Genomic DNA, 10,500 nt, shown 5'->3' on the forward strand with positions numbered 1-10,500 from the left:
CTGTCTTGAGATGTTTTAGGGTCTTGTTTTGACTTGACTAAGACAGGAGTCAGCCCATAACATGCTTAGAAAGCTTCAACCTAATTTGAAAAGCAGGTTATTTCTTGGTAAATACTATTTGATGAGAACAAAAATAGGGCAATAATTCAAAGTATGCTATATGTGCCTTAAAATGAGATTCTTATTAAGTCTTGCAAAGCAGACATAAATCTGTTTTTAATATGTAGGTCAGGTTCTAGTGACTTGAGTAAGCTTTTCTTTGACAGTACTGATGATTGAAAGTGGATTAAGTTAGGACTTCATTTAATATATATGACTGGTCTGATCACCTCAATAAGTAAATTTATTCTTAATTCAGCAGACGTGTATAGAGCCCCTATGATATATGAGGCACACTCTTCTAGACTCCAAGGCTACAAAAGTAAATCACACACGGTGCTTGCCCTCAAGAATTTCACTTTCTTGTGGCTATCAGAGCATTAACTTTCACTAAGAAAGTTCAACAAGCCTTAAAATGTTACTGTATTCGTTAATATTGCTTATCACTGAAATTCTTATTGAAACCTTAACTATATACCAGGCATATGATAAGCAATTCATACGTATTATTTCAATTAGCACATATAGTATGGAATGGTTTGCAGCATGGCCCTGTGGTTACAGGGTGTGGGTTTGAATTCCAGTTGAAATACTAGCTCTGATGACCCCTCTACCTCAGTTATTGCATTTTTATAGAATGGCATTAATAATAACACTCACTTCATTGAGAAATTGTGAGGATTTAATGATATAAAGTATAAAAATATACTCATATAAAGTACTTAGCACAGTTTCTGGTGGAGTAAATGTTCAATAAATATTAATTAGTATTATTGTCACTATCAGCACTCAGAGACAGATGATACCATTATCCTTGTTTTAGAGAAGAGATATTTCTGCATATGTGAATTACCATTGTTGTAGGGGAAAAACATCATAAAGTTTAGTAAAGCAAAAACAAAGTTTTGTTCGGCATATATTCAAAAAGACAAAAGTGGGAAGCGGACAAGCATGCTGCGAGAGCTAAGGTCTGCCCAAGTCCAGAGAATATTACAGAATAGACAGAAGCAGGAAAACGGACAAGCATGCTGCCACAGCCATGTCTGCCCGAGTCCAAGGAAGGTTACAGAGTCATCAGTATATATTGACATTACAAGCAGGCAAAACCATTGAAAGCCTTACCTTTTCACAGATTGGCTAGAAACTGTCATCCTACATTTTGAGTTGTCTTTCTTAAAGATCATTGGTACAGGTTTAAGTAATGACAGTCAGTAGGGTCTTCAGTTTGGATTTTAGGGTCTTCATTGGTCCAACAAATTTCTATTCACTATATGTTATTTATTTATTTATATGTTATAGAAAAAGATGAGTGGAAAGCCTTTCGTGTTCTGGCTTATGTGAAAGGTTCCCTAAAAGATATTTTCCAAGATTATCCTATCTATTGTCTTTATACCTCAGGGCCCAGTTGATGTGTTCTTGTGAGTCTTGTTGAGCTCTTGTGAGTCCAACTTCAGCTGGGTCACATTCTCTATGCTCAAGGACAGGGAATAATGACTCCAATATTATTTCCTAAATCACCATCTATGCGTAGAAATCATTTACTTTCCAAAAAAAATACAGTGAACAATAGGAAAAAGGAATAAATATCTCAATTGATAGTTCTTTCTAAGTAATCGATCTTCATACTCACTAAATGTTTGTTTCAAATTACAGTGAAGCAAAGCCCTGCCCTTGGGTGCTCATAGAGGAATGCCAAAGAGACCATGTTCACTCTCACTAAGCCTGGGTGAATCCTCACCAGTCCCTGGGGGCGGATTTAGCCTTTTCTTTAAGAAAAATGCAGAACGAGCAAGAACAAAAGTACTATTTTGTCCTCGATAATCCTACGCTGAATGAGCCACTTTTTGCCTTCTGTTCTCCCTCCATCGTAACCTAACATTTGAAGTCTGCATACAAAGGACAAGAATGATTATTTATCACTGGCTAGCTGTTTGGCACTGTATGGTTTAAGAGTCAGAATTTTATCAGCAAAATATATGGAAATAATCTCTTATTTTTGTGACAAGTGCCAGTTTTATGGGTGTCCTTTTTGAATAGGCAGGGGTATTTTTGGCTTAAATTGATTGATTATAAAATTTTGACACCCCTTATTTTTGCCTAGAAGGACACACATAACTTCATGGCTTTTTTCATGTTTTAGTCATATTCCAAATAATTGAAATATCTTACAATTGAACAAGTTTAAATAGTTAATAAGAGATGTCAAAAATAAGTAATAGGCCCTAATGTGATATTAATTCATATGCCAGAGTACAGTAATTTATTCACTCTAGTACCAAGGAACAAATCATAAGCAATTAAAAAAAAAAAAAAGAATAAGTTAGATTGGTGGAAAAGTAGACAGAATTAACAAAGACAGAAAAAATATTTGGAATAGAACTGGTTAGAATCACGGAATATAGGAGGAGAGATTGGATAAATAGTTGGAGAAAGAGAAGAAAAATTTTAAATGGCCATAAACTTAAAAAGAGATGCTCTATATTCTGCACAGGTCCTAAACTTAGAAATACTTGAGACATGGTGAATTTAAAAACAGTGACCCTCTGTTATTTTCTAACGTGAGTAAAAATTTTCGAATTGTATCTATCAATTTAAAAAGAAATTTTTAGATTATTTTCATTGTGGTGACCACAAATATTACGTTTGCCATCTTACATTTCTGACAACCTGTATTAAATTGATAACGACTTAACTTTGGTAACATATAAAACCTCTATACCTCTACCACCCCCATCTCTCAGTCATGTTGTTGTTATCACCTATTACGTCTTTATACATCATGTGCCCAGGATGAAAATTTTTAAGCAAACAAGAATCTCAATCAAAAAGAAGTTCCAGTAAGTTATTTTTTTCTTGGGAAACCACTTGAGGAATGTGATGTACCATACGTGAACCCCTTCTGAAGTATCTCATCTGTGCATGTGAATCTCTGATGCTCGAGTCGTTGGAGCAGAGAGATGATTGAGACTGAATCTAGCTGTTGCCAATAGCATCATCAACATGGAAAGCATTTCATGCTATCAGAAACTTGACTGGGGACAGTGGTAGTTCAGTGGTAGAATTCTTGCCTCTATGAAGGGACCCAGGTTTGATTTCCAGCCAATGCACCTCACACACAGCTACCACCTGTCCATCAGTGAAGGCTTGCGTGTTGCTATGATGCTGAACAAGTATCAGTGGAATGTCCAGACTAAGATGGACGAGGAAGAAAGGCCTGGTGATCTACTTCCAAAACTCAGCCAGTGAAAACCCTGTGGATTACAACAGTCCAAACCCCAGCAGATCACAGGTAGCATTTTCTTCTGTTGTACATGAGGCCACATGAGTTGGGGACCAACCTGACAGCAGCTACCAACTGTCAAAAGAACACTTAACTAGCTACTAACCTTGCAGGAATCATTGAAACTTGTCACACTACCACTTTCTGATTGGGAAGACAAGAGGGCCGTATTGCTCTATGATTCCCAAACACTGGTTAGAGGAACATTGTGGACTGTTGGTCCATGACAGAGTTTTTACCAAATGGAAATTAAAAGAAGAAAATGTCGTGAGTTTTTCATAAAGCTAAATCTATGCAGTTTTTAAATTCTGAGATTGTCTGTTCTACCTTAATGCTAGTCAAATGTTCTTTCTCTTATGAAATGATGATGAAGGAAGATGGTGGTTTTATTTATTAATATCCTTACTCAGCAAAACTAAGGATTTTAATTCATAATTATTCACATCGTTATTTGGCAATCCTCTGACAGTTACCACTAAGTTTTAAAAAATCTAAATTCTCATGCCATTGGGTTATATGATTTCTAAAATCTCATCCACCCTGAAGTTCAATTGTTTTGTGATTCAAAGTAACATACAAAATATGTGGGGTTTTCCCCTTTATACCATGGAGTAGATAAAGATTTCTTGGACAGGACACAAAAAGTACCAATCATTAAAAAAATATATAAATTGGACCTCATCAAAATTACATTTTTTCTCTTCGTCAAAAGGTACGTGAAGAAAATCAATAGGTAGGCGGCAAACTGGAAAAAGATATTTACAGTATATGTCTGACAAAGGACTTGAAAATGTTATAATGAACACCCACATTAAAAGTTTTCATAAATGGGCAAAAGATTTAAATAAATGCCTCACAAAGGGAGATATATGAATGGCTACTAAGTAGAGGTGTTCAACATCATTAGTTATCAGAGAAATGGCAACTAAAACAGCAATGAGTTACCATTTCCTACCCACCAGAATGGCTGAAAGGATTCCTGGGTTGCTAACAGAAAGATCTGGCAGTTTGACCCCACTAGCAGGTCCATGGGAGAAAAGGCCTTGCAATCTGCTCCCATAAAGATTTCAGCCTTGGAAACTCTATGGAACAGTTATTCTTTGTCATAAAGGGTTGCTATGGGATGGGATCAGCTCGACAGTACACAACAAAAGAATGGTTAAAACTAAAAAAAAAAAAAAAATCACCAAATGCTGACAAGAATGTGGAATGATGGAATTATTTATGTCTACTAAGCCCCATACTGTGAATAGCAAATGTCATGGTATTACCAGAAGAGTTGACAGTAAAATTTAAAGAGTATATTGTGGGTTGAAATGAGCATAAATGAAATATGCGTAATTTTCTATAAATTGCACTGTGTAACTTCAAGATATTATTTTAATGCCCTTGAATAAAAGAGGTTAAAGAAAAAAAAAAAGCAAGCCCATTGCAGTCTAGTCAATTCCAACTCATAGGGACCCTATGGGACAGAATGGAACTGCCCCATAGGGTCTCCAAGGCACACCTGGTGGATTCGAACTGCCGACCCTTTGGTTAGCAGCCATAGCACTTAACCACTATGCCACCAGGGTTTCCAAATTACATATATATATATGTATGTATGTATACACACACCTGGTGGCATTGTGGTTAAGTGCTACAGCTGCTAGCCAAAGGGTCGGCAGTTCAAATCCACCAGGTGCTCCTTGGAGACCCTATGCGGCAGTTCTACTCTGTCCTATAGGGTCGCTATGAATCTGAATCGACTAGATGGCACTGGGTTGGTTGGTTGGTACATATGATTTATTTTATTTTTGTTGTTGAGAATATACACAGCAGAGCATACACGAATTCAACAGTTTCTACATGTACAATTTAGGGACATTGATTGTATTATTCAAGTTGTGTAACCATTCTCACCCTCCTTTTCTGAGTTGTTCCTCTCCATTAACATAAACTCACTGCCCCTAAGTTTCCAATCTAATCTTTCAAGTTGCTGTTGTCACTTTGATCTCTTATAGATAGTTCTTAAAAGAGCATAAAATGCTCAGGGAGGACATTGTTTACTAGTTAAGGTAAACTATTGTTTGGTTTTAAGAAGACTTTAGGGGACCCTTTTTTTATTAAGGTCAGCAAAGCTGCTTTGGCAGATTAGTGTTCTGAAACACTGTATTGAAGGAAGTTATGAAATGTGCTTACCTGAGTGGAGGAGAGAGGCTAAAAATATTTACTGTAGCTGAGAATGGATCTGAGCACTGACATTTCAATTTCTCCTCCTTCAAGTTCCTTTGTCTTTACTGGTGAATGTGTTCCTTTCTTTGCCATCAGAACCTGCAAGGCAGATAACATCTGAAACTAGAAGTTTTGTATACAAACTAAAACTCACCCACCCATAAACCCATTGCTGATGAGCCTATTCCAACTCAGTGACCCTATAGGACAGAGTATAACTGCCCCCATAGGGTTTCCAAGAAGCAGCTGGTGGATTCAAACCGCCAACATTTTGGTTAGCAGCCAAGTTCTTAACCACTGTACCATCAGGGCTCCACTAAAACACACAGACACACCAATAAACCATAAAAAATTCTTGCTCATTCTTTCTGAAATCTTGATCATCATTTCTCATGAAGGTTAAAACCACCTCCCCCCGCCCCATAAGCCCATAACACCCAGAAAGAGGGAGGGGGAGGGAAGGGAGAAAAAAGAATGAGGAGGAGAGTGTTTTCCTCCCTATAGAACAGTTCTATACTAGAGAAAACATTTTGGTAAAGGCTGAGATTGTAATTAAGGAAGCTAAAAATGTGTTATTTGCATGCATGGCATCTTACAAGTACCAAGTGCTTGTTACCTTTTTCAGTACTATGTTTTAAAAGTAGAGAAACTGTAAACCTTCACATTAAAGACATGCAACTTTAACATACAGTGTCTGGCAAATGTGATTAAAAAAAAAAAGGAGAGAATTTTTAAAAAATAGAAATACGACACATTTACAGTTTGATCTAAAAGGGGCTTCTTTTATATTTCTGCATATGAAAAACATCTAAGTTTATAATTGCACGTTAAACCAGTGTTTTGGTTTTGGCTTTTTAGGAGAAAGTTTGGTACCAAACCCACTGCTGTCAAGCAAGCTGAGCTGTTAACCAGGGCACCACCAGGGCTCCAAGCTTGGTATAGTTCTTGGTAAAGAATATGGGGGCTTTTGGACCAATTGGTTCAGTACAATAAAATTAACCAATTGTACCAGAGCCCTCAAAACTGTAGCCTCCAGTTAAGAAATTTAAGATCAAGAAACTTTATGCTGCACCCACCAGCTGCTCCACAGGGAAAGATGTTTCAGTCTGCTTCTGCAAAGATTTACAGCCTTGGAAACCCCATGGGGCAGTTCTACTCCGTCCTACAGGATCACTAGGAGTAGAAATCTACTGGACAGCAGTTGGTTATATCCATGTACAAAGTGTTGTTATTACTTTTTATAAAAGCTGTGGTGATGTGGAGAGAAAAACGTACCCCATGGCACAGTTACTAAGTAATTTATATTTATCACACAGTTTTTACTCTATTTGTTTCCTTGTCTGTATTCCTCCAACAGATCCCAAGTTTCTGGAGGCATAGACTCACACTGGTTCACATTGTATCCCTCGTACCTGACAAAGGGTTTAATAAGCTCTAAATAAAAATGTGAGAATGAATGAGTGAATGAAAAGGTGATTATTCAGTGGCGTTTTAATTATAATATGAGAAGCCTTGGTTCTGTTGATAATGAAACCAAATGTTTGCAAAACGTATTCACACTTTGCTCTTAAAAGTGGTTTTTCTCCTAGCCTGTCAGTAGGCCCTTCGTTTTCTATTTCTCCTAGCACATGAGTAGGCCCTTCGTTTTCTATTTCTCCTAGCACGTGAGTAGGCCCTTCGTTTTCTATTTCTCCTAGCACGTCAGTAAGCCCTTCGTTTTCTATTTCTCCTAGCATGTCAGTAGGCCCTTCGTTTTCTATTGCCACTATACTTTCAAGAGTAACAAACACTGCTAACACATTTGTTCAGGTCCAGAGAGAACTACAGGTTGTGAATCCGTTTGCCTAAAGGTTGAATTTTCTTTTCAGCTCTGATTCTGCTTCGAAAACAGCTATGCACAATGTGGAACAGCCTTTTCACACTCTCCTACTTCAAAATCTAGCCCGCACTCCCCAAACCAAATCAATTACTTTTGGTTTTTTAGAATGTTATTTTTCAGTGTGCAAAGATAGAAGTCGACCTAACGCTTTGAGTTTTTTAACAATAAAATGTTAAGATTGTGATCAATCTCCTGTTGTTACTGTTATTTCTAGGCGCTCTCAGCAGGTTGCTATGAGCTTTTTACATATTAAAAAAAGGCACAGTTTCCTTCTTTATAATAGAAAAGAGTTCTCCTTACTACATGTAATTTAAATAAGAAATAAACCATAAAACAAAAATCCCAAAATTAGAAAATTATCATCCTTGTAAACTGATGTGAATTACAATGGGAAATGTTATTTTGTCATCACTGAAAACCTACTGGGGTGGTTGCCAAAGTACATTTGTACCTCTTACATAGTGATTAGCTGCTCACAAAGTTTAAAAAGACAGATTTAAAGCTTTGTTAAACACTTTTTCTATTTAAACATTGTTGATTTTTATTTCCTGGTAAATTTCCTTTGGACCTGGATCATAGAAGTATAAGAAAAGTGCAAGTGTGTTTAGTTGTTAGAGGCACTGTATGCTAAGCAGTTTGTCAAAAAAAAAAATCATGAGGAGGCAGGGCCAAGATGGCATAGTAGTCAGGTGCTCCCTGTGGTTCCTCTTACAACAAAGACCCCAAAAAACAAGTAAATCGATTATATATGATAATCTAGGAACCATAAATATCAAAGGCAAAGTTGAGGAATCAGATTGAGTGGCAGAGGGAGGGAGAGACAGTTCAGAAGCAGCAAGGAGTTGCCAGAGATCTAACCCAGTGGGACCCGGCACCCTGCAGGCTGGATCAGCCGGCTGCACAGTGAGGCTGGCACGGGACGCGTTCTCCATATCAGGAGAGACTGAGTGGCAGAGAATCTGTTCGACCCTCCAGAACCAGCAAGAAGTGGTACCCAATCAGCAAAAGATAAGTATATGCATTTAACCTACCATGTGGATCAAAAAATACCCATCTTAGTTATCTAGTGCTGTTGTAACAGAAATACCACAGGTGCGTGGCTTTAACACAGAGAAGTTTATTCTCTCACAGTCTAGTAGGCTACGAGTCCAAATTCAGGGTATCACCTCCAGGAAAAGGCTTTCTCTGTCAGCTCTGGAGGAAGGTCCTTGTCAACAATCTTTCTTTGGTCCGGGAGCATCTCTGCACAGGAACTCTTGGTCCAAAGAATGTACTCTGCTTCCAGTGCTTCTTTCTTGGTGGTATGAGGTGCTCATGTCTCTCTGCTTGCTTCTCTCTTTTACATGTCAAAAGAGCTTGGCTTAAGACACTATTTAAGCTTGTAGACCTCAACAATATAACTGCCGCTAATCCATCTTATTAATCCATCTTATTATAGTATAGTGATGGGATTCACAACACATAGGGAAATCACATCAAATGATGAAATTGTAGACAATCACATGAGGGAATCATGACCAAGCGAAGCTGACAGGCACTTTGGGGGGACATGGAAGATCTAAATGCCACAATCAATCAGCTCGACCTCACAGACATATATAGAACACTCTACCCAACAGCAGCCAAGTATACTTTCTTTTCCAGTGCACATGGAACATTCTCCAGAAAAGATCATATATTAGGACATAAAGCAAGCCTTAACAGAATCCAAAGCATCAAAATATTGCAAAGCATCTTTTCTGACCATAAAGCCATGAAAGTAGAAACCAATAACAGAAGAAGAATGAAAAAATCAAACACATGTAAACTGAACAACATCTTGCTCAAAAACTACTGGGTTATAGAAGAAACCAAGGATGGAATAAAGAAATTCACAGAATCAAATGATAATGAAAACACATCCTACCAGAACCTTTGGGACACAGCAAAAGCCGTGCTCAAAGGTCTATTTATAGCAATAAATGCACACATTCAAAAAGAAGAAAGGGCCAAAATCAAAACATTAACCGTACAACTTGAACAAACAGAGAGCATCAAAGATGATTTCAGCAAGGCATCACAATACAAGATAAACATACAAAAATCAGTTGAATTCCTCTACAACAACAGAGAGAACTTCAAAGAGGAAATCATCAAATCAATATCATTTACAATAGCTCCCAAGAAGATAAAAAGGCCTAGATAAAGAAAACTACAAGACACTACTACAAGAAACCAAAAGAAACCTACATAAGTGGAAAAAACATACCTTGCTTGTGGTTATGAAGACTCAACATTGTGAAAATGTCAATTCTACCCAAAGTGATCTGAAGACATTGCAATTCCAATCCAAATTCCAACAGCATTTTTTAATGAGATAGAGAAGCGAATCACCAACTTCATATGGAAAGGGAAGAGGCCCCAGATAAGTAAAGCATTACTGAAGAAGAACAAAGTAGGAGGCCTCACACTACTTGATTTTAGAACCGATTATACCACCGTGGAAGTCAAAACAGCCTGGTACTTGTACAACAACAGATACATAGGCCAATGAAACAGAATTGAGAATCTAGACATAAATTCATCCACCTAATGAGCAGCTAATGTTTGACAAAAGCTCAAAGTCCATTAAATGGGGAAAAGACAGTCTCTTTAACAAATGGTGCTGGCATAACTGGATGTCCATCTGCAAAATGTGAAACAAGACCCATACCTCACATCATGCACAAAAACTAACTCAAAATGGACCAAAGAACCTAAAAATAAAACCTAAAATGATAAAGATCATGGAAGGAAAAAAACGGACAATGCTAGGAGCCCTAATACATGGCATAAACAGTACACGAAACATTACTAACAATGTACAAACACCAGAAAAGAAATTAGATAAATGGGAGCTCCTAAAAATCAAACACCTATGCTCATCCAAAGACTTCACCAAAATAGCAAAAAGATTGCCTACAGACTGGGAAAAAGTTTAGCTATGACATTTCCAATCAGCGTCTGATCTCTAAAATCTACATGATACTGCAAAAACTCAACAACAAAA

The sequence above is a fragment of the Elephas maximus genome, chromosome 4 (genome assembly GCF_024166365.1).
Source record: "Elephas maximus indicus isolate mEleMax1 chromosome 4, mEleMax1 primary haplotype, whole genome shotgun sequence".
Classification (NCBI taxonomy): domain Eukaryota; kingdom Metazoa; phylum Chordata; class Mammalia; order Proboscidea; family Elephantidae; genus Elephas; species Elephas maximus.